Source organism: Pan troglodytes, chromosome 1, assembly GCF_028858775.2.
Source record: "Pan troglodytes isolate AG18354 chromosome 1, NHGRI_mPanTro3-v2.0_pri, whole genome shotgun sequence".
Taxonomy (NCBI): domain Eukaryota; kingdom Metazoa; phylum Chordata; class Mammalia; order Primates; family Hominidae; genus Pan; species Pan troglodytes.
Window position 1 is genome coordinate 216,030,809 of NC_072398.2, and position 22,430 is coordinate 216,053,238.

At 47.8% G+C, this 22,430-nt stretch overlaps 1 protein-coding gene and 1 non-coding gene across 6 annotated transcripts in view; one reads left to right on the forward strand and one right to left on the reverse strand.

The window, feature by feature from the left end:
• TMEM51 (transmembrane protein 51) overlaps positions 1 to 22,430 on the reverse strand; it is a 67,578-nt gene that overhangs the window by 44,212 nt on the left and 936 nt on the right. For 2 of the 5 annotated variants that reach the window (XM_001148767.6, XM_063785929.1), the window contains exon 1: positions 22,112 to 22,319. The exons of 2 other annotated variants lie outside the window; for them this stretch is intronic. The gene's annotated coding sequence lies outside the window, so the exon portion shown is untranslated. Of the gene's footprint in view, positions 1 to 22,111; positions 22,352 to 22,430 lie in introns of those variants that run through there. One more of the 5 variants, XM_001148843.8, reaches the window with a different exon arrangement.
• On the forward strand, positions 4,396 to 10,498 carry TMEM51-AS2 (TMEM51 antisense RNA 2). Its single transcript, XR_008538164.2, has 3 exons — positions 4,396 to 4,456; positions 4,751 to 4,885; positions 7,292 to 10,498. It is a non-coding gene; the product is annotated as a TMEM51 antisense RNA 2 (transcript).

The window sequence follows — 22,430 nt, forward strand, 5'->3', positions numbered from 1 at the left end:
AAAGCTTCTCTTTTCCTGAAAGAGACAAACAAGTAAAGGGATAACCTATCACAAGATGTCCGGAAAAGAAAACAGAAGAATGTAAGAGTCAAGGTGGAAGATGGGTTCCTTTGACAGAGTGATCAAGAAAGGGCTTTCAGAGAGGACAACATTTTCACTGAGACTGACACGGTGGCAGCAGACTGGGGAGGTGGGGAAGTCCCAGGCAGAGTGATATGGTTTGGCTGTGCGCCCACCCAAATCTCACCTTGAATTGTAATGATTCCCATGTGTCAAGGGCGGGGCCAGGTGAAGATAACTGAATCATGGGGGCAGCTTCCCCCATACTGTTCTCCTGGTAGTGAATAAGTCTCATGAGATCTGATGGTTTTATAAATGGCAGTTCCCCTGCACAAGCTCTGTCTCTTGCCTGCCACCATGTAAGACATGACTTTGCTCCTCATTCACCTTCTGCCATGACAGTGAGGGCTCCCCAGCCATGTGGAACTGTGAGTCAATTAAACCTCTTTCCTTTGTAAATTACCCAGTCTCGGGTATGTCTTTATTAGCCACATGAGAACAGACTAATACACAGAGGTAGCCAGTGCAAAGGCCCTGAGGCAGAAATCACCTTGGAGGATGGGCAAGATAGAAGGGGAACAGAAAACCACTTAGGAGCTTACAGCCCTAGTTTATTTAATTTAATTTAATTTATTTATTTGTTGAGATGGAGTTTCGCTCTTATTGCCCAGACTGGAGTACAGTGGTATGGTCTCGGCTCACTGCAACCTCTGCCTTCCAGGTTCAAGCTATTCTCCTTCCTCAGCCTCCCGAATAGCTGGGATTACAGGCACTCGCCACAACGTCCAGCTAATTTTTGTATTTTTAGTAGAGATGGGGTTTTGCCATGTTGGCCAGGCTGGTCTTGAACTCCTGACCTCAGATGATCCACCCGCCTCGGCCTCCCAAAGTGCTAGGATTATAGGTGTGAGCCACTGCACCCAGCCTACGGCCCTAGTTTAGAATCAAAGTTGACAAATGGAGAAGAACTTGTGATGAGTTTGATTTGGGCAGGAGAGATGAAGGGGACAGAGGATTTTAGTGTCAGTGACCAAAAGGATGGTAGGGTGCTGTCCAGACTGAATATTTGTGTCCATCCAAAATTCATATGAAGCTCTAACTCCCAACATATTAGGAGATAGGGCTTTGGGTAGGTAATTCAGGTTAGATGAGATCATGAAGGTGGTCTAATGGGATTAGTGCCCTCATAAAAGAGATTCCAGAGAGCTCTCTCTGCACACGTGTATCAAGGAAAGTTCATGTGAGGGCACAGTGAGGAGGCGGCCATCTGCAAGCCAGGAAGAGAGCCCTTGCCAGAAATTGAACACTGCTGGGTCTTAAACTACACCCCCCAGAACTTCAAGAAAATAAATTTCTATTGTGTAAGCCACCCAGTGTATGATATTTGTATGGCAACCTGAGCCCTTTACTGACATAGGAAAATCTCAAATAACGAATGAAATTTACCTAGGTCTCCAGGTTGAAACACTTCAGAGTTGAGACCGATATAGGAAAATGAGGGGGTTGGGTGTGGTGACTCATGTCAGTAATCCCCAGCACTTTGAAAGGCTAAGGCAGGAGGATCACCTGACCCCAGGAATTTGAGACCAGCCTGGGCAACACAGCAAGACCTGGTTTCTACAAAAACTAAAGAATAGCTGTGTGTGGTGGCAGCGTGTCCATAGTCCCAGCTACTCAGGAGGCTGAGGTGGGAGGTTTGCTTGAGTCCAGGAGGTGGAGGCTGTAGTGAGCCACGATAAAGCCACTGTACTCCAGCCTGGACAAGAGAGTGAAATCCATCAGAAAAAGAAAATGGAAAATGATGGGATTTTATCAACGAAGGCTACAGAAGTGTGTCTAAGGCACAGAACCCTGCATGTCATTCAGAGATGCCCAATGCTCACCTGTCTCAGCCTTTGCCCAGTGCTGACAGCTGCTTTTGAAGTTCCCGCCCTGATTTCTGACTTTCCCCATCCTCCTTCCAGCGGAACTGCAAAACCCTGTTTTCTTTACTGCTGCTTTCGCTTGCTGTGGAAATAACAGCTTCTTTATAAGCCACACTTCAAAGTTACCACTCCCTTTATCAGATGGCCTGGCCCCGGAGCACTGCCTTAACCCATTGAAGAGCAGGTGTTATGAAACCTTCCAGCTTGCTTTCTTGAAAAACTAGCTTGTTCTACTCATGCAGACCACAACCTAAGTCTTACCTAGTTAAGGTGACAACTAACGTCAAGGTGACAGACACAAAAAGAAATTCATAGAAACGTTCAGCATGTGGCAAAATGTCCAAGATTCCAGGTTGAAGAAAGGGTGTTTTTAGATAAACAGAACTAGAAGTTGAAAGGCTCTTCTTTGACAGATGAATTTTGTTTGTGTTTTTTTTTTTTAGATGGAGTTTGTGAAATTTGCTTAAAGAAAAAATAAACAGATGATATTTATATAAAACAATGCCTGGAATATGAACTGAGACTCTAAAGACTTTAAAGCAAGTCTAGTTTTCATGATGGCAGGAAAACAATCTGTGTTAAGAATACTATCAGGTTGGCCAGGCGCAGTAGCTCACACCTGTAATCCCAGCACTTTGGGAGGCTGAGGTGGGTGGATCACTTGAGGTCAGGAGTTCGAGACCAGCCTGGCCAACATGGTGAAACCCCATCTCTACTAAAAATACAAAAAATTAGCCGGGTGTGGTGGTGTGCGCTTGTAATCCCAGCTACTTGGAAGGCTGAGGTGGGAGAATTGCTTGAACCTGGGAGGCAGAGGTTGTAGTGAGCCGAGATTGTGCCACTGCACTCCAGCCTAGGCAAAAGAGCGAAACTCCGTTTCAAAAAAAAAAAAAAAAAGAATATGATCAGGTTAAACCCCAGATTCCTAAGCAGAAAGAGGAGATGCTGGGCCCATCTGACCTACTCCCTAGGCATGTCTGGGCACAACTATTAACTGGATTAAGCACAATAATATTTCACCTGCCAGAAGTTTGTTACACATGGCCTCATTCGGTTCCCACAACCCTCCATGAAAAAGGTAGGCATTGAGCCCATTTAATAGCTGAGTACATATCCTCGGGGATACGTTCCAAGACCCCCAGTGGATGCCTGAAACAACAGACAGCACCCGACCTTACACATACGATGTTTTCTGATCTGCTAACCCAGACCGCTCCTAAGTGACCAATGAGCAGGTAGTGTCGACAGCAAGGATCTGCTGGACAAAGAGACGATTCACGTCTGGAGCAGGACAGAGTGGGACAGTGTGAGATTTCATCACACTACTCAGAATGGCATGCAATTTAAAACTTATGAATCATATCTTTCCGGAATTTTCCATTTAATATTTTCAGATCGTAGTTGGCTATGGGTAACTGAAACAGTGGAGAGTGAAATGATAGAAAAGGAGGAACTCTTGTAGACAATATAGGATCATAAAGGGTTAAGTCACTTGCTCAAGATCACAAAGCTGGCACGTGGTGGAACCAGAATTCTAACCCGTGGCTGTCTAGCCCCAGAGTTCACTTACTTTCTCTTTTCCTTTTTCTTCTGTCTCTGTCTCTCTCTCTCTCCTTCTTTTTTCTTTTTTTCTTCTTTCTCTCTCTCCTTCCTTTCTTTCCTCCCTCCCTCCTCCTTCCTTCCTTTTTTTTTTTGAGACAGGGTCTCACTCACTCTCTTGCCCAGGCTGGAGTGCAGTGGCACAATCTTGGTTCACTGCAGCCTTGACCTACCAGGGTCAGGTGACCCTACCACCTCAGCCTTCCAAGTAGCTGGGACTACAGGCACGTGTCACCATGCTCCACAAATTTTGGTATTTTTTTCTTTTTTGCAGAAATGGAGTTTTGCCATGTTGCCCAAGCTGGTCTTGCATTCCTGGGCTCAAGCGATCCACCTGCCTCCGCCTCCCAAAGTGCTGGGATTACAGGTGTGAGCCACTGTGCCTGGACAGAGTCCACTTTCTTTTCCATACGTCAGAAGTTCCAAACCTGGCTAGGTATCTTAACCAGTAGAGAGCTTGTTTGAAAATCTGATTCCTGAGTCCCACTGCTGAAGTCTGACTCGGCAGGCCTGGGCTGGGGCCTGGGAATCTGTTTTTATTAAGTTCTCAGCTGATGATCTGAGCAAGGGGTTGTTGGGATGGACCACATCTGTTTCTACTAGAAGGTCCTGTCAAGAGAGTCAGGGAACCCCCAACAAAGCCCCAGAAACCACCTGTGGGTTCAAGGAGGAGGTTCGGCGGCAAGGACTGATTGATCAGCTGTGGTAGTTCCTGCTGTGCGGGCTTGGTTAAGCTGGAACTACTTTTCCCAGAATCCCCTTCTCTGACTGGTTCTGGGTTATAATTGGTCAAAAGAGGAATCTGTGGAAAGCTGGGAGATGGAAGTGAAGCAGCGGCCATTAGACTTTAGAGGTCATCATGATTGGATGAGGTGAGAGACAGCCCCGTGGGTTCCAGCACATTCGAGCGTGTCCTCCATTCTGCACCCAGCTCTTTCCCTGACTGCTGGTCCTGTTAACCAACAGCAGCCCAGGCCCCCCCGCGGACACTTGGCTGGGGATGGACCAGACAACGGCTGGCTGTAGATTTCTCCACCAGTTTGCCCATGTACCCAGGGCCAGGTGGCGATGCCCCTGGTCCCCGGCAACTCTTCCACCTTCCTTTCTGCTGCCCCCGCTATGAATGCATAAGATCTAATTCCTATAACAGACCCCTTATCCCATAGGTCATAGAAGTTTGGCTTCTCTCATTGACCTGGAAGGATGCCGTCATCCACTCTGACCTGCAAACCTTTTGATCTAAAACAGCGGTCTTCCAGGCGTGGCCCCAAATCAACAGCATCAGCGTCACCCAGGAGCTGGTTAGAAATGCAAATCCTGGGGCCCCACTCAGACCTACTGAATCAGCAACTGGGGGTGGGAGATGTGGCAGGGGGTGGAGGAGGAGGGAGGACCCAGCAATCTATGTTTTAACAAGCCCCCCACTCCAGAGGATTCTAACACAAGCTGAAGATGGAGAACCACTCATGCAAGCATTTAGAAAACCTGCCTCTAGGGAGGCCGAGGCGGGCGGATCACGAGGTCAGGAGATCAAGACCATCCTGATTAACACGGTTAAACCCCGTCCCTACTAAAAATACAAAAAATTAGCCAGGCGTGGTGGCGGGCGCCTGTAGTCCCAGCTACTTGGGAGGCTGAGGCAGGAGAATGGCATGAACCCGGGAGGCGGAGCTTGCAGTGAGCCGAGATCGCAACACTGCACGCCAGCCTGGGCGACAGAGCAAGACTCCGTCTCAAAAAAAGAAAACCTGCCTCCATTTCTGTTTGGGATGATGTAGTAGTTCTGGAAAAAGACAGTGGCGATGGTCACACAGCACTGTAAATGTGCTTAATGTCCCAGAATTGTACACTTAAAAATGGTTAAAGTAGGCCAGGTGTGGTGGTGACTCACGCCTATAATCCCAGCACTTTGGGAGCCTGAGGTGGGCAGATCACTTGAGCCTGGGAGTTTGATACCAGTCTGGGCAACATGGCAAAACCCCGTTTCTACCAAAAAATACAAAAATTAGCCGGGCGTGGTGGTGCGCACCTGTAATCCCAGCTACTCAGGAGGCTGAGGCAGGAGAATCGCTTGAAACTGGAAGGCGGAGGTTGCAGTGACTCCATCTCAAAAAAAAAAAAAAAAAGATAAAAAAAAAACCCAGCAGTATCCCAGGCACCTAGCTTTACCTTGCCCTGCAGCAGAGGGCCGGGGGAGAGGAGGGAAAGGAGGAAGTTGGCTTGCTCACGGGTCTGTACTCCCAGGCATTCTGAGATAAAGCCCCACGACTCTCAGGTGTGCTTGGCTTGGATTTGGAATGGACTTACTAGAATGGAAAGATTTTCAAAAATAATTATGACAGTAACACCTAAAAATGTATTGAACATGTACTGTTTTAAGTACATTTATAGTTGAATCTTCACAAAATCCTAAAACTATTCTCCCCATTTCGAGAAAGTGAGCCATCGCTCAAGGTCACCCAGATCATTAGGACCATTTGAACTTAAAGCTGTTACTTTAATACAAAGTCATACATTGTTTCTCTGTGGGAAACTCAGAAAGTACAGGTTAGAAAAGAGAAGACAGGGAGAGAGGGAATAAAAATTACTTGTAATCCGTTAGGAATAAACATTGGAAACATTATAGTAAATAGTCAAATTTTTATTCTTTGCGTATTAGGGAATTTTGAAATAAAAAATGGACAGCTTCGTAATCTGCCTTTTTACATTAGCAAATTAGACATCTTTCTATGTCTTTCAGAGCCTTCTGTGTCATTGCCATGTTGAATGGCCATGTGGTGGTCCCCTTGTATAACCTTGTAGAAACCATAGGCTTTTATATGGGACATTTGGGTTGTTTCTGCAAGAAGACATTTCAACTGGGAAAAAATCTTTTAATCAGGTTGCTGAAATGTCTCAAACTTCCTCCCTGCAATGAGCAGTAACATGGTGGAAGGGCGATCAGCTTTTGGGGGTTGATATTTGCTAATGAAAAGACCCAAGCACCAGGCAACATAGTCTCATGCACATTTATTTCAGGGGCAAACTTTTGGGGGGCAAAGGCTCTCATTTTTATGTGTTGAATCTGAAAATTCTCACCTGAAGACAAAGTGAAAAAAAAGTCTCTCAGATTTACCCATCTCACTCCTTAAAAAGAAGAGCTTGATTCCTTGGCAACAAGGAACAAATGTTCCTCAGAATCCCAAGTTATCTCCCACTTCCCAGTTCTGAAGTTACATGCCAGGTAGATCTAGTTAGATGCCAGTACTATTGTTTCTCACCATAGCATCATAGTTCAGAATGAGACTGGCTGGGTTCAAATCCCGACTCCCTCACTTTCTAGCTGTGGGCCCTGTTATTAGCTCACTAAACCCTTGGAGAGGAAGTGCTGAAGATAGAAGCCTGGGTCCCTGAATGACTGTGTGGAGCCAAGACCCCACCTTCCCACCCAATATATGAAAATGTAACTGGAGTGCCTTAAGTCCTTCAGATGTGGGGTAGTTTGCACTGTATGTAGCTAGCATACTCCTGCCTCGGTTTCCCCAACATAAAACTGTTTTGAGCATCAAATGACTTAAGAGTGATGGGAAAGCTTAGTTGCTCCCCACTCCAACTCCAGATATTGACTCTAATAAGGGTAGTCCCCAAATATCTGTAACTTTTATCATGAGCCGGATATGGCTCTGACTCCCAGGAATTCCCCTAAACTCTTCTTGAATATTTTTCAGCCTGAAGCCCTCTTGTGGGAAGCAAGTTTGTCTGCTCCTTTCTGTGAGACGTTCCCAGTCACTGGCTCACCCTGGGAGAGAGAGTACGCGTGTTCTAAGCTACCAACAGACTTCCTCAGATGCAGTGAGTCAGTACAAACACACAGGCAAGGTTGAAGAACTCCATGGCCTTCGTCTCTCTTGGCTCAGCGAGGCACAGTTCCTCTTAGCCCAAGACAAAACAGCCTATGCTGTTAAATCAGTGGTTCTACCAGCTTCCAGTCATAAAACCAAGGGGCAATAATACATAAAATTGGAACTTATACATTCTGAGTTACAGCTAATTGCAGATGTATCCAAGCTCATTATACATTTATCTACCATTTGTCTGTAAAAGATTGCCTCTACAGTCCTTCCTTCCTTCTTTTCTTCCCCATTCCCCTTCTTTCTTTTGGTGCACAGACCCCTTTGAGAATCTGATGAAAGCTACTGACCTGCCACAGAAAAATACAGAGATAGAATACTTGACAGAGAACGCTTGACAGACCATTTCAGGTGGTTAGTGGGTCCTTAAAGGTGATTGAGGACCCTCATAGGAGTTATTACAAGTTTGAAATTACCCAACAATTTCATAATGATCCTGACCACTATAATACTTTATTGCTTTGATGACCACGCAAACATCTAAAAGCAGCATCTAAAAGCATCATTATATGCAGAGACAATTTCTAGAAGTATATACAAGAAATAGCAGATGGTGGCTACGCTCGTATAAGGGACTGGGAGACTGGAATGAGAGGGAGATGTATATTTTTTCATTGGACATCCTTTTACACCATTTGATTTTTTTATACCATGTGCATATATTAGTTTCCTAATTAAAGAAAAAGAGTTAATGAAAAAGTTATTTAAGTTAAGAACTATCACTACTCATTGTCATTTCCATGCCTGTGATATGGGAAAGGGAGAGTCATCAATGGGGAGGTGGTCAACCTCCTACCAGCAGGGTGAAACCCACATCAGCTGGCAAAGTGAAAGCATCACTCCAGAAAAGACAGATGGTTTCACCGGGTCTTCAACATAGGTCACTGAAGTTCCAAATGGGAGGGGAGGATATTATCAATGTTTCATTAGGTCCCTGCATAGCCCTGGTGCTGGCTGGAGGAACTGGCCCTAACCTCCTAAGTTTAGTCATTTCATATAAAGATAAACATACACTCACATACAAACCCAATAATTCCACTCCTAGGTATTTCCCCAAGAGAAATGAAAACATATGTTGATACTAAAACCTCTGAATGTTTATAGCAGCTTTAATCGTAATCACCAAAAAGTAGACACAATCCAAATATCCTTTTAACAGGTGAAGGGATAAGTAAACTGTGGTCCTGCACATTCATACCATGGAATAAATGCAGTATGGGGAAATCTCAAATGTATTCTTTTTTTTTTTTTTTGTGAGATGGAGTCTCGCTCTGTCGCCCAGGCTGGAGTGCAGTGGTGTCATCTCGGCTCACTGCAAGCTGCGCTTCCCGGGTTCATGCCATTCTCCTGCCTCAGCTTTCCGAGTAGCTGGGACTACAGGCACCCGCCACCACGCCCGGCTAATTTTTTGTATTTTTAGGAGAGACGGGGTTTAACCATGTTAGCCAGGATGGTCTCGATCTCCTGACCTTGTGATCCGCCCGCCTCGGCCTCCCAAAGTGCTGGGATTACAGGCGTGAGCCACCGCACCCAGCCATCTCAAATGTATTCTACTGAGTAGAAGCAGCCAGACTCCAAAGGCACCATACTGTATGATTCTATTCACGTGATATCCTGGAAAGGGCAAAACTATAAGGACAGAAAAAAGATCAGTGGCTGCTGGGGGGTGGAGACAGGAAAGACTACAAAGAAGCAGCAGGAGAGAATTTTGGGGGGTGATGGAACTTTGCTACATCTTGATTGTGGTGGTGGTTACATGACTGCTTGTATGTCAAAACTCATCGAACTGTGTTCAAATGGAAAATTACATACATATATATAAAATACAATGCTGGGCGAGTATTTTCTTTTCTTTCTTTTTTTGAGATAGAGTCTCACTCTGCCATCCAGACTAGAGTGTAGTGCTCTGATCTTGGCTCACTACAACCTCTGCCTCCTGGGTTCAAGGGGTTCTCCTGCCTTAGCCTCCCGAGTATCTGGGATTACAGGTACCTGCCACCATGCCCAGCTAATTTTGTATTTTTAGTAGAGACGGGGTTTCACCACGTTGGTCAGGCTGGTCTCAAATTCCTGACCTCAAGTGATCCGCCCGCCTTGGCCTCCCAAAGTGCTGGGATTACAGCGTGAGCCACCGCGCCCAGCCTTGGGTGAGTATTTTCTCACAGTTGCCTATGAGTCGGCTGCTGTGGCTTCCACCATGCTCCTATCTCAGCTTCCTAAGTCTAAGAAGGGAGGCCCAGATACTCGAAGTTTGAAGGGTAAACCAACCACCAGGAGTGGCAGCTGATGTCTTCAAAGCTCTCTACAGTTCCCAAAGCACCTTGCCTGGCAGTAATCCCTGTGGGATGCATAAGAAGCCTATGGGTCTTCAGCACAGGTCATTAAAGTTCCAAATGGGAGGAGAAGGTGTTATCAATAACAGTTTTGTTATGAAAACAATGCTTGTTTAAGAAATAAAAATTAGTTAAATATAGATTAGCAGAAAGAATATCGAAACCCCCCATGGCTACCCCCATCCATAACTGCTGATAAATATCTATGATGGTCTCCATGCTTTCTTGTGTGCTGTGTAAACAAAATACTTTTTTGTTTTTTACAAAAATGGGATATTGCTGCAATATGTTTTATAACCCTAACTTTTTTTTTGAGACGAAATCTCACTCTGTCACCCAGGCTGGAGTGCAGTGGCGCAATCTCGGCTCACCGCAACCTCCACCTCCCAGTATAACCTTAATTTTGAAAAATTTGATGTATAATGAACAATCTTTCATATCATCAGTATTCATCAATACTGGAATTTTTAGTGGTTGAGGACCACTTCAGTATATGAAAGAGCTGCAATTTATGTCACCAATTCCCTGTTGCTGCAAATATATTTGATTTTTAGTTTTATTGCTATTATAAAAAATACTGTTGAAATTAACTCTGTATACAACCATAAATTGTTACCTCGGGATAAAATCTTGGTATTGAAGATATTAATAACAAGGTTGAAATCTTGGAATTAAAAGTGTTTTAAAGCTAAGTGCTTTAAAGGTTTGGGCCTGCATTTTCAGACTGTTCTCCAGTTTACACTTCTATGCTGAGCTCCTGAAAGCACTACCTCCCAGTTAGCATTATTTAAATTAAAATTTTAGAACTTTTAAAACATTTTAGATTTCCTGTGTGAAAGATGGCATTGTTTTAATTGGCATTTCCTTTAATACAATGAGGCTGAATACTGATTCTTTTTTTTCCCATGTACTAATTGGCCACCAGCATTTCTTCTTCTTTTTTTTGAGACAGGGTCACCCAGGCTGGACTGCAGTGGCATAGTCACGGCTCACTGTAGCCTCTACCTCCTGGGCTCATGTAATCCTCCCACCTCAGCCTCCCAAAACGTTGGGATTGCAGGTGTCAGCCACTGTGCCTGGCCTCAGCATTTCTTCTTTAGCCCATTTCTCAACTAGGGCATTCAGCTTTTCCTTACTAACTAGAAAAGCAGGCTGGGTGTGGTGGCTCATGCCTGTAATCCTGGCACTTTGGGAGGCCGAGGTGGGCGGATCACAAGGTCAAGAGGTGGAGACCATCCTGGCCAACATGGTGAAACCTCGTCTCTGCTACAAATACAAAAATTAGCTGGGTGTGGTGGCGTGCACCTGTAGTCCCAGCTACTCGGGAGACTGAGGTAGAAGAATCGCTTGAACCCAGGAGGCAGAGGTTGCAGTGAGCCGAGATTGTGCCACTGCACTCTGGCCTGGTGACAGAGCGAGACTCCATCTCAAAAAAAAAAAAAAAAGGAAAAAAAAAAAGCAAAGCTCCTGCATGTATTCAGAACACAACCCTTTGTCTGTTCTGTGTTGCAAATATTGTCCCCAGTTTATCATTTGATATATCAAAGTTTTTAAATTTTAGGAGCCTAATCTAAGAATCATTTTCAATAATCTCTTTTATAATGTTGCCTTTCGCTCTCATGTTAAAGAAGGCCCTTCCAAAAAGGGACTGTAGTAACTTTACAGCAGAGAAATGTGGCAGACACCACCTTAACCAAGTGACCAAGGCTGATGTCATCAATAAGAAGTTACACTAATATTATCTCCATCCTAACATGATTCAGTGAGAAGCACACTTCACCTTTGTAGGATTCTTTCCCAAAACCCAAAGGCCCAGTCCAGTCACGAGAAGACATCAGGCAAACTGAAATTCAGGGAAGTTCTACAAAACACTAACCAGTACTCTTCAAAGTTCTCAAGGTCATGAAATTTAAGAAAGACTGAGAAAGTGTCACAGTTCGGAAGATACTAAGGAGACAAGATGACCAAATGCAATGTGGCATCTTGAAGTGGATCCTGGTGAATAAAAATGCAGTGGGAAATCGGCGAAATAAAAATAAAGTCTGTAGTTTAGTTAGTTGTGATGTCAATTTCTTAGCTTTGATAAGTATAATATGATTATGTAAGATACCAACATTAGGCGGGGCGTGGTGGCTCACGCCTGTAATCCCAGCACTTTGGGAGGCCGAGGTGGGTGGATCACCTGAGGTCGTCAGGAGTTCAAGATCAGCCTGGCCAACATGGTGAAACCCTGTCTCTACTAAAAATACAAAAATTAGCCAGGCATGGTGGTGCATGCCTGTAATCCCAGCTACTCAGGAGGCTGAGGCAGGAGAATCGCTCGACCCCAGGAGGTGGAGGTTGCAGTGAGCCGAGACCGTGCCACTGTACTCCAGCCTCAGTAACAGAGTGAGACTGTGTCCCCTCCCCCTCCCCCCCCCCAAAAAAGCCAACATTAGGGGAAGTTGGGTGAAGCATAGACAAAAATGCCCCATATTACCTTTGCAACTTTTCTATAAATCTAAAATTATTCCAAAATTAAACAAAAATTTATTTAAAGGGTCATGGCTAGGACCATCTCTGGACAGATTAAAAACAAAATGGGTTTCTAATTTTGTTGCTATTATTACAAAAAATAACAGTCTCGAAACTAACTCCTTATACTCATTAACTGTTTTCTTAGGATAAACTTCTGGAATTGAAATTATGGTGTTTTCTAAAGCCTCTGGGCAGTCTAGAAAGAAAAGCAGAAAGAACAGGAAGGAAAAAAGCCGCCAAAGTTCCTGGCTTTGAGCAGGAGTACGAGGTAGGTGGGGGTGGAAAGTAGTTCCTTGTGACTGATGCAGTTGAAGTGGGGGTAAGGCAGCAGTAATAGGTCTGGAAAGATTAACCAAGGCCGACTCTAAGAAGTCCGGGCTTTATAGTGTTGAAAGTTAAAGAGCTTAGCCTTGGCTTGATCTCACCAGCATAGGGAAGTGGCAAAGATTTCAGATCAGTGCATTTGACATGTTATTGATTTGTTATTTTACTTGTTGGTTTCCTACTTGACTGACTCCTCCCTGCTGCCTAATAAGGTGTAAGCTCCAAGAGGGCAGGAACTGAGCCTGTCTTAGGCACCGTTTTCCCCCAAAGCCTGGAAGAACACCTGGTCTGTAGAGAGAACGCAATGATATGGCCGAATGACTATCTGAGTCTTGTTTCCAAAAGGACTGCCCCACCCACCAACTTTTTAGTGTGATAAAATGCACATAACATAAAGTTGACTATCTTAACCATTTTTCCATGAACAGTTCAGTGGCATTAAGTACATTCATACTGCTGTGCAACCATCACCATCATGCATTCACAGAACGCTTTCATTTTACAAAACTGAAACTCCTTACCCATTAAACCCTAACTCCCCATTCCTCTTCCCCCAGCCCCTGGCAACCAACATTCTACTTTCCATTTCTATGATGTCTAGATTCCTCATACAAGTAGAATCATATAGTATCTGTCTTTCTGTGACTGGCCTATTTCACTTAGTATGATGTCCTCAAGGTTCGTCCATGTTGCAGCATGGTGTCAAAATTTCCTTCCACATGGAGGCTGAATAATATTCCATTGTATGGATAGACCACATTTTGTTTATTCATTCATCCTTTGATGGATACTTGGGTTGTTTTCATATTTTAGCTATTATGAGTAATGCTCATATAAACATGGGTGTACGAATATCTCTTCAAAAACCTGTTTTCAATTCTTTTGAGCATTGATATAGTTTGGATATTGGTCCTTTCCAAATCTCATGTTGAAATTTGATCCCCAGGCTGGATGCGGTGGCCACGCCTGTAATCCCAGCAATTTGGGAGGCCGAGGCAGGTGGATCACTCGAGGCCAGGAGTTCAAGACCAGCCTGGCCAACATGGTGAAACCCCATCTCTACTAAAAATACAAAAATTAGCTGGACATGGTGGCACATGCTTGTGATCCCAGCTACTTGGGAAGCTGGGGCATGAGAATCGCATGAACCCAGGAGGCAGAGTTTGCAGTGAGCCAAGATTGTGCCACTGCACTCCAGTCTGGGCAACAGAGTAAGACTCTATCTCAAAAAAAGAAGAGAAATTTGATCCCCAGTGTTGGAGGTGGGGCCTAGTGGGTGTTTGGTTGTTGGGAGTGGATCCCTCTTGAATGGCTTGGTGCCCAAACATCTGGTTGTTAAAGAGTCTGCTCCCCACTCCTCTCCTCTTCTCTCTCACCACATGATGCCTGCTGTCCTTCTGCCCGAAGCCCTCACTAGAAGCAGATGCTGATGCCTTGCTTCTTGTACAGCCCTGTATATCCATGGGCTAAATAAACCTCTTTCTCTCTTTTTTTGAGATGGAGTCTTGCTCTGTTGCTAGGCTGGAGTGCAGTGGCTCCATCTCGGCTCACTGCAACCTCCGCCTCCCAGGTTCAAGCCATTCTTCTGCCTCAGCCTCCTGAGTAGCTGGGACTACAGGTGCCCGCCACCATGCCCGGCTAATTTTTGTATTTTTAGTAAAGACTGGGTTTCACCATGTTGGCCAGGATGGTCTCGATCTCGTGATCTGCCCGCCTCGGTTTCCCAAAGTGCTGGGATTACAGGCGTGAGCCACTGCGCCCGGCCAATAAATCTCTTTTCTTTATAAATTACCCAATCTCAGGTATTTCTTTACAGCAACACAAATGGACTAAGACAAGTATGCACCCAGAAGTGAAACTGCTGGATCCTACGGTTATTCGATTTTAATTTTTTGAGAAAAATGACTTTTGTTTTTTTGAGATGAGTTTCACTCTGTTGCCCAGGCTGGAGTGCAGTGGCACGATCTCGGCTCACTGCAACCTCTGCTTTCCAGGTTCAAGCGATTCTTGTGGTCAGCCTCCTGAGTAGCTGGGATTACAGGCACCTGCCACCACACCCGGGTAATTTTTCTATTTTTAGTAGAGATGGGGTTTCACCATGTTGGCCAGGCTAGTCGTGAACTCCTGACCTCAAGTAATCCACCTGCCTTGGCCTCCCAAAGTGCTGGGATTACAGGTATGAGCCACCATGCCCAGCCCCCAAAATGACTTTTAAGAAGAAACTATATAAAATACTTTTTCCACCTCTGCCTTCAGCATCTGCCCTGAGTGCAGCATTTCTACACTCAGTACTGGCCTGTGTTAACGAAGCTCTTTTACACCTTGAGGCCTTTGCACAGGCAGTTGCCTCCACCAGGAAGACCTTTGGCAGTGGCGGCTGCACCTGCCCTCCCCGCTCCCCATTTCAGCTCAGACTGCACTCTTTCTGAAAATCCTTCCTGACTCTCCAAGTTTGGGTTAAGCCTCCTCCTTCACGGGCTGTGCTTCCTCATCTTTATTCACATGTTGTTAAGGTACAATCCTTGCTGCCTCCCGTGGGGGATCAGCTCCATCGGGGCGGGGGGCGGGGGCTGACTCTCCTTCGTTCCTGGGCTCAGCGCCTGGCATACCATATGTATCAGGAGATTTGTTTAAAGTGATGGCGCCTGTGTTTAGCTACAGGCAATTTCCCCCAAAAGAAGAGAATTTGCATCTGTCACTGTTTGAAAACAATAATTACCCACAGGCAGTTCCAGTACCTAACTGCTTCTCTCCAAATTGCAGGCAGTTTTAAGGAAGCTGTATGTGAGGTCTCTTATGGTAACTTAAGAAAGTTTGAGTGTTTGTTTTGTTTTTTAAAATCATGTTCTGGCTGGGTGTGGTGGCTCACACCTGTAATCCTAGCACTTTGAGAGGCCGAGGCAGGTGGATCACTTGAGGTCAGGAGTTCAAGACCAGCTTGGCCAACATGGTGAAACCCTATCTCTATTAAAAATACAAAAATTGGCCGGGCGTGGTGGCATGCGCCTGTAATCCCAGCTACTCAGGAGGCTGAGGCAAGAGAATCGCTTGAATCCAGGAGGCAGAGGTTGCAGTGAGCCAAGATTGCACCACTGCACTCCAGCCTGGGCAACAGAGTGAGACTGTCTCAAAATAAATAAATAAAATAAAATAAAGTCATTTTCCCTCACCAAATATCAACAAATCATGCCCCACACCCTAACCAGCACAGGCCCAACCTGTGGGTTCCAGGAAAAGGTAGGATAAGGTAAGGCAAGTAAATTCCACCTGCTTCTCTACACCCCTCCCTAGACCACATGTGAGGAGAAAAACATGGAAAAGACATAAAATTGCCCAAGATTTAGAGCCACCTAATTTTACCTGTTGAGGAAATAGCAAAACCTCCTGGAGACATCTAGAACTGCACATCATGTGAGTCCACGATCTTAAAAAAAAGAACTTGCTCCCTGTGGTGAGTTCTCGTTCTGCCAGGTTCTGCCAGGATTTGGTGACCCTGGGCTTATCATCTCAAAGGCCTCTCACGCCAGGGGATGGGCCTGGGAAGCTTCCATTGGTAAAGCTCTGGGGACATTAAAAAAAGAAGAAGGCTAGGTATGGTGGTTCATGCCTAGGCCGAGGCGGGCGGATCACGAGGTCAAGAGATCGAGACCATCCTGGCCAACATGGTGAAATCCCATCGCTACTAAAAATACAAAAATTAGCTGGGTGTGGTGGCGCATGCCTGTAGTCCCAGCTACTAGGGAGGCTGAGGTAGGAGAATTGCTTGAACCTGGGAGGTGGAGGTTGCTGTGAGCCAAGATTGCACCACTGCAGTCCAGCCTGGCAACAGAGCGAGACTCTGTCTCAAAAAACAAAACAAAACAAAAAAAGAAATGCCAGAACAGGGTTATTAACTCTTCTTTGTTTGAAATGTGGCATTGAAAAAATGAATGCTTTGTGCATCTCAGCAATATAAATTGGGTTGTTGGCACGAGAGTGACAGGCTTTAGGATAAACATGAATTCCTAGTGCATGCAACAGTGTGGCCTATGGGGGTCACAGGCTGCACCGTGAACGTGTGTTTTGAGTCGCTCATTTGTGGAGGGGTCAAGGGTCCACATCTGCAGATTCTCCTCAATGTGAGGCCTGAGTGCTACCTCCCCTGCAGCAAAGGCCCCAGCCTCTCTGTTTTGTGGCCTCAGTTTCTTCTAGGAATTGAGGAGGCTAGACGAAACAATGGCTTCCAACTTTCTGTTTTATTTTTAAAGTCACAGAGTTTTAAAAGTGGATGTTTTGTATCCTTAGCATAAGCCGAGCTTCCTTCCTGTCGGCCCTGCCTCCACCACTCAGCTCTGTCCCTGCAAACCCCTGAGTTGCTTCTAGGACCCATCCAAGGTTTCCCAGGATCACAGTATAAAAACCAGTGAACCGGAGCTACATTGCGCAAGGTTCTTACCATGCAGGAGGAGAGACGTTTTTACCTAGTGACTCAGTGCACATCCACAAACAGATAACTGAAAGTTTTACTAAGGAATATTTCTCGCGACAGGAAATGCATGCTATTTTCTAGTCCACTGTCTTCTACTTCACTTTTAAAAATCCAGCGGAAAACCACTCAACAATGCTCAAATCCACTAGTAAGTGGCTGTCCATTCTGTGAACGTGAGCTTAGAAAATCCCCAAGATACGAGTACTTCCAGTACTGATGATTTATGGCATTAACAAAGCTGTGATCCTGGTAGAGAGAGACAGAGACCCCGCCCCATCCTGTTCCCAGGGTGGGGTGTCCTACCTGAATCACCGACTAGGAAACAAATTCTCTGCACATCTTTGCTGTTGAAATGCCTACTCTGCAAGAGCCAGGGTTTGGAGATGAGCATGCCAAATACCGATTTTTCTAGAGACCTGCAACTTGCCTAACCCCATGCCTAATCCCAGGGAGATTTGGGGCAAGGGGCAGTGATGGTGGGGTGGCGGCACTTGGATGGGTTAAAACAAACACAGCAAAAATAAACACAGAAAAGTCAGAAGAAACAAAGCTGTCTCCCTCCCTCTGTATGAATTTGGGTCACACGCATCACGCCCAGATGGCCCGTGGCTTCCATTTCTAAGAGTTCAGAGAGAATTGCTTTCCCAAACCCCACGGTGATGCAGAAAAACGGCCCTCTGGACTCCCACAGTGGCGAATTGGAAACGTCTTTGCACTTTGCACAGCGTCACAGGGTTTTGGCCAAGGGAATACGGGCTAGCCATCAAGGGGTGGAAGCACGTGAGACCCACAGGTTAGATACTGCATGAAGTCACTCACATTATCTCATGAAGATAACAGGCACTGTAATGACGAGTTGAAAAACCAGGATACGGGCTGGGCATAGTGGCTCTTGCCTGGAATCCCAGCACTTTGGGAGGCTGAGGTGGGAGGATCACTTGAGCCCAGGAGTTCAAGACTAACGTGGGCAACACACAGAGACCTTGTCTCTATTTTTTCAAAAGCAACAACAACAAACCAGGACATGAAACAGCTCAGCAAACAAAAACCTGAATAAAACGCCACCATATTAACAGCGGTCGCCAGCCTTCACGATGTCATCTGCTCGTTTTTACAAGGAGCACCTACTTCTTTTGTAATCTGTGGACGAAAACAACTTTAAAAGCCTGCCATCCAAAGACACATTATCAAGTCTGGCTAAGGGAGTGCCAGATAAATGCACTCACTAGCTCATGCCGTGGTGTTAATGCCAGTTTGAACAGACAGGACCTGGAAATGCGCAGACACACTCCTCAGTGTGCACACCTCATCTTTCAGGACCCTTGGCCCTTACTCCTCCTGACCATGTCACCACGGATGCCACAAAAACACCTGGTAGTGTGAAGTGCAGAGAGAAAGGGGATCTTGGAGGGGGAGGGTGCCCTGTTTTGTTTTTCAAGAATCATCCTCAAAATCATTCAAGACAAACTCTGGAACCTCGGGTTCTGGTCCTGGCTGTGATCTCAGGCAAATCTCCTCTTCCCTGGGTCTTGTTCTCCCCAGTTGTCAAATAAGCAGAGTGGATTTTCTGATGGCTAAGATCCCTCTGGCCCCGATATTCTAAGATCTGAAGCTACACATTCAGGTTTAAGGGCTGCTAAGTCTGATAAATCCAGGGCAAGAGAGAATATGGAGACTTTAGGTTGCTCCGCCCAAGTAAACACCACAGATAGAAGGTGAGGACCAACCAGCAGTCTTGAGATGGGAGCTGAGGGGAGGAGTCGAGGGTCAGGGGAGCTCAGCAGAGACCCTCAGAGGGCTATCTCTGGTCAGCATCTTGGGGCTGTCCGGGAGGGACAGGGCTGTGTGGCCTGGTATTGGGAAACCAAACAGGTGGCTTGTTTCTTCCAAACAAACGGCCTGTTTCTTTCTCAGGAGCAAGAGCTCCCAGGAGGGGTGGCCATGGCAGTGAGGGCTCAATCCAGAGGAAGGGAGAATAAAACATTGGCAGGGGAGGCTGCACCACCTGTCCAGGCTGGGGAGGAGCTCAACTCTATGAAGCCGCTTGAAAGACTGAGAGGTTGAGAAACCTGGGGCCCAAAACAGTCTTGGTCCCGAATGTGGCCAGGTCTCCTGGGTTAAAGTAAAGGGCGCTAGAAGGGAGTCAGAAGGGCTGGGTTCCAGTCCCAGTTCTGCTGCTGAACTGTTGTGTGTCCTTGGGTAAGTCCCATCCCCTCTCTGAGTTTTGTTTGTCAAATGAGAATGATGTCTCTGATGACCTGAAGGTCCCCTCCACCTGAGACATTCTAGGACCTTCCTTTTCCCTCCAAGCAAAGGGAGACTTGAAGCATGGAGAAGGATATTCTCACAGCTTTCGCTGCAAGAGGATTCCTCCCAGCTTCAGAGCAGAAACAAAAGTGAAAGCAAAAGTCAGCAGCCCCCATACCACATCCCAAGTCAGAAGACACCTGAGCTTCTGAAACTTTCCCAGCACCGAGGGAGACAATGCTTCTCTTTTGCATGACTCCCACCTTAATTTGGGGCTGGGGGAAGAGAATCCACACTAAAGCTCCTCACACTCTGGCCTCTTCCAGCCCAGAAGTCTGAGGGGTTTACAGCCAGGCCTGCAGAGGGAGGGAGGAACATTGACCAGAAACACAACCTATTAAAACGGGAGCCCCAGAAGCTCCAGCTGGCCTCTGCCTCCAGCTTTCCCATCCCTCACGCAGACAGAGAAACTCCCAGGCCTCGTGACACCTGGAGCCAGAGAGCCGGAGAGTCGTAGCTGGAGGGGCTTGGGTCCTGCCAATATCCCAGACACTCACTCACTACTTTTCTCTGGCCGAAGACCAGGCTGGCAGTTTGGGCCTCATGTAGAACCCCAGAATCTTACCCTTGACCAACAGTCATGAGTGAAGGCCACACATTACTCTCTGCCTCCTGTACGGGCCTCTCATCCAGCTCCCCCATTCATTCCCACTGCCCCCACCAACCCACAGGCCAGCCTCTCTCTCCTTGGAGTCTTCTCTAGGATCCTCGCCAACTTCCAGGCAGCCAGGATTATCTTCTTAACATATGGATGGGATCAGACGACTTCCCTGCTTAGAGAACTTGAATGAAAGGGACGTCTTTCTCCATGTTGTTCATCTTTGTTGAGCACCTAGAGCAGCGCCTGGCCCACAGAAGGTGCTCGGCCAACATATGTTGAATGATTCCAAGAAAGCCCCCACCTGTCCAGTCCAGCTCACTCCGGACCTTCCATTCCCTTTACTTTTCCACACCCTCCACTGCCTGAGCACCTTCCCCAGCCCAGCACACCCCAGGCACTCTCCTGTCGCTGTGCCTTTGCCTGTGCTGTTCGATCTGCCCAGACACCCTTCCTCCCCTGTTCCCCGGGGGGACTCCAGTTCCCTGATGAATATTCCAATACGCTTTTCTTAGCAGGACCTCCTGAGTTATTTCCTTTCTTCTGTTCTCGTCTAAGCCCTGTGACATAACTTACTATAGAGTACTTCATGTGCTAGGCATAAATACCCCACCTCGCCCTTGGAGATCATCATCCCATTTTACAGATGAAGAAGCTGAGGCTCAGAGAGGTCAGGTCACACAGCCAGCAAGTGGTGTGGCCTGACTGTATCGCCAATTCTGCAACACTTGTCATGACTATCCCTGACTCCCTCACTAGGCTGGGGGCTCCCTGAGGCTTCTGGGCTCTGGGTCACTGGGGCAGGCCCCAGACACCCCATCAGAGAGCTGTCAGCTCCGAAGCCGTGAGGAGCAGGTTCACCACTAGCCTCCTCTCTCTTTGGCCTTTTCTCCTAGTCTGGGGGTACCTCTCAATTGGTGGAGTGAGATATTTGGCGGGGCAGGGGCTCTGTCCCAATAGGTCAGGATCCTCTTGTGACAGGTTTCCGGGGTGTGAAAGCTGTTCACGGTCCCAGGGCCAACAGTTCCCTAGACAAGCTGTTCTCCGGGTAACCCATTCAAAAGGAAAGCCAGAAGCCGGCCGGTCCTAGAGGGGCAAGCCTTCCACCCGCTGACTTACCTCCCGGTTCGGGTCCCTGCCCCGCCCACCTCGTCCCCGCCCACCCCACTCCGGCAGCTCCCGAGTTCCCAGCAGCCAGACCTCCCCTGCTGTTGGGAAGGACCCGCAGTCCCATGCACCGTCACAGGCACCTCGGAGCGCTGCGCAGGACACCCCACGGGCTGCTCCCTGGGGAAACCGTGGGGGAGGGGACAGGTCTCTCGCCCCCACCCCTGGTTGGGAAAGAGACCATTATCCTGTAATGCAGACCAGGCGCGCCGGGCCAAGCGCCTCCCGTTTGTGCGCTGATTTGAGATCTGATTTGTACTCTGCTCTCCCCTAGGCCCGGTAACCTAACTTACCACTGAGTGCTTGCTGGGTGCTGGGCGTGAATGCCCCGCCGCACCCTGGGACGTTGTTATGTCAGTTTCACAGATGAAGAAACCGATGCGCTCAGGGAAGGACTCGAGTTTCAATCCACTTTGCTCATGCCCGATTCTTTACCCCCGTGTTTGCTTGTAGAGCGACACACACACACACGAATCTAAATCCCTAAAAGGCCCCGACTTCCATACAGTAAGGGATGCGCGAGCAAAGCGCCAAGGTGGTTTCCTGGGACCTACTGGGAAGTTCTGCTCCTAACCACGCGCTGAAAGCGCTTCTGGCGAAGCCAAGGGTTCGAAGCCCGCCGGGCGGATAGCACCTGTTCCCGCCAACAGGGGGCCCCCAAGGCCAGCTGCCTTCCCCAGCCGAGGCCAGCTGGCCAGGCGCGGTGCCCGGGAGGCGGGAGCGTCCCGCACCGGCGGGGCGCGGCCGCAGAGGGTGCGGGGTGCGGAGTCCTCCCGGTGGTCGACCCCAGGCGGGAAGCGCTCGGCGGACAGACGGACGGACAGGAGACCCAGACGGGCCTCGGCCCCCTTACACGGCCCTGTGGGGAACCCACAGCGCTCCGCGGGAAGCAGCGGGCGCAAGGCGCGGCGGCTGAGACTCACCCGGGAGGCGGCGGGTCCGGCTCCGTCTCGGCTGGGCGGTCCGGGGCTGCGGGCTTCGCGACCCCCGCGCCCCACCCGGGCGGCCTCCTCGGGGGGCGCCGCGATCGCGGGGCTGGGGTTCGGGGGATTCTCAGCCGAGGGAACGCAGTGGTGGAGAGGGCGCACTGCCCTCTCAGGGACCGGGTTGGGGACGCAGGAAGCGCGGCCTGGGAGCGCCGGCGTGCGGGAGGGAGGGACCGCGGGAGGCGGAGGGCGGCGCCGGCCAGGAGCGGCCTCCAGCCCGGAGAAGCACCGCCCACCGGCCGACCCTCCCTCCCGG